Genomic DNA, 2,309 nt, shown 5'->3' on the forward strand with positions numbered 1-2,309 from the left:
AATATACGAGTCATTTAAATAATGTGTCGCTAGCTGAAGTGCGTTTGACGCACACGTGAGCTATAAGAGGGGACCCCTTGCCGCCGGGAACACGGAGAGGGGATTGTTGCTCAGGGAGCTAGGGGCGGCGGGCGGGGCCCTGAAGGGGCGGGGCTGTCGGGGCGGCAGGGCGGGGTCGGTGAGCCCAAGTCTCGGCGGGCAGATATACGTGACAACAGCAGCAGAGTGGCGCAGCGGAAGCGTGCTGGGCCCATAACCCAGAGGTCGATGGATCGAAACCATCCTCTGCTAGCAAAGGTTTTTTTTTTCCCCCCCAGGTGCTGGGCCCCTCGCCTATGGTTTCCCCTTCCTGCCCCCTGGGGAGTTTTGCAGCCTCTGTGTGTTTTTAGCTGTGGGGTGCTTGCTGTTGCGGGTACCGGTTGTTTTTCCTAAGCTGCTGTGATACCACGTGTAGAGTAGCCGGTGTGAGTAAAAGAGAAAACTTTCAGAGGGGTGATCCCTGCTACCTGTTCCTCTAGTGTGATTTGGTGATTTCATAGAATCGTAGAATGGTTTGGGTGGGAAAGGACCTTTCAAGGTCATCTCTTCCAACACCAATGAACTGAGCAGGGACATCACCAACTACAGCAGCTTGCTCAGAACCCTGGCCAGTCTCACCTGGAATGGTTCCAGCAATGGAAGCTCTGGGAAACCTCAGCCTGGACCTCACCATCCTCAGTGTAAAAAAAATGTTTTCATTTTCTCTAGACTAAATCTCCCTCTTTTAGTTTATAACCATCACCCCTTGTCCTATCACAACAGGCCCTGCTAAAAAGTCTGTCCCCAGCTTACTTATAGGCCACAATAAAGTCTCCCCAGAGCGTTCTCTTCTCCAGGCTGAAGAACCCAACTCTCTCAGCCTGGCCTCACAGGAAAGGGGTTCTAGCCCTCGGATCGTTGTTGTGGCCTCCTCTGGGCCCACTCCAACAGGTCCATGTCTTTAATTATGCGTAGAAAGCTCATTGCATACATTTGCAGTTTTTCCATGTCTGGCTTGAGCAAAACATTCTGTTAGCTGCACACTGGTCAGTTAATACCAAGAGAGGAAACAACTCGGCAAACCAACACAGTAGTTGTGACAATGGTCCCTGCTTCTCCTCAAATACAGCAAGCAAATACTCAGCCCAAAATGCATGAGAGCAAAATGAGTGTACAAACATGAAATAAAATGACCATGTGCACATGAATCAGTGCACACGGTACTGGAAGTCAGTATTCAATCTTTAAATAACAGGATCTGATACATGGCTTAGTGCTCTTGTTTGATGCTAGCGTGCTTCTAAATGTGCATTATTTTCAATGCTGCAAACTCTTGTGGTAACTGGCCAGTGGAGTTTTTATGTGGAATTAATATGTGCAGAATACCTGGAAGAGAAGCAAAGCATGAGCTTGTAAAAATTGACTCAGACTAGATAGAAGGAAGAAATATTTCTGCTGAGGCTGGTGAGCCCCTGTCCCAGGTTGCCCAGAGAAGTGGAAGAAGCCCCGTCCCTGGAAGCATTCCAGGTGAGGTTGGATGGAGCTCTGAAACGAGCTGCTGTAGTTGGTGATGTCCCTGCTCAGCGCAGGGGGGTTGGGCCGGATGACCTCGAAAGGTGCCTCGGCGCCAGGCCGTGATTCCGACGGAGCTGTGTCTAGTTTCCTTTTAAGACTCCCTCAAGGGAAATGGGGTAGAAAAAGCTATCGTCGGTTCCATGGTGTAATGGTTAGCACTCTGGACTCTGAATCCAGCGATCCGAGTTCAAATCTCGGTGGAACCTGAATGTTTTGCCGCGCAGACACGTTTGCTCCCCGGTCCACTACAGTGGCAAACGAGTTTAAGGGAACTCAGCGTTTTCCTGGGCGTTTGGAACGCCGTAAGCCTCTGAGAAACGCGTTCTAACTAACGGGGAACCGCAGGCTCGTGCATGGCTCCGGGTGAAGCGCTCTTCGAAGCCGCGGGGTGCAGCTGCTCACCCGCCTTTGCCAAGGCCCCCAAGCAAACCATGGCAGCTCCCTCGTTTCCCCGCCCTCACGCATTTTTTATTGCAGCTAGGTTACTGCATTCTCACACGAATTATCTGAACCATCTGAACATGCCACAGCACAGTGAAGTGTAAGGACTTCTTTTTCCTTCTCTGCGGACAACCCGTATGGAGACGCGATCCCAAACGGCGCGTCGGGAGGCGCGAGGCACCCGAGACGTCCTCCCGGGGCTTGTCCGTGTGTCTGACGCTGCACCTTCGCCACCATGGAGGCGGCTGACCGGGAAGGCCGCGGGAAAGAGGGAG

At 52.1% G+C, this 2,309-nt stretch overlaps 2 non-coding genes across 2 annotated transcripts; both read left to right on the forward strand.

Moving 5' to 3' along the window:
* The first annotated feature begins 219 nt into the window (after positions 1–219).
* On the forward strand, positions 220–291 carry TRNAM-CAU. The gene has a single exon. It is a non-coding gene; the product is annotated as a tRNA-Met (tRNA).
* Positions 292–1,727: 1,436 nt separating this feature from the next.
* TRNAQ-CUG lies at positions 1,728–1,799 on the forward strand. The gene has a single exon. It is a non-coding gene; the product is annotated as a tRNA-Gln (tRNA).
* The last annotated feature ends 510 nt before the right edge of the window (positions 1,800–2,309 follow it).

The sequence above is a fragment of the Merops nubicus genome, unplaced genomic scaffold, assembly GCF_000691845.1.
Source record: "Merops nubicus isolate BGI_N331 unplaced genomic scaffold, ASM69184v1 scaffold12310, whole genome shotgun sequence".
Taxonomy (NCBI): Eukaryota; Metazoa; Chordata; class Aves; order Coraciiformes; family Meropidae; genus Merops; species Merops nubicus.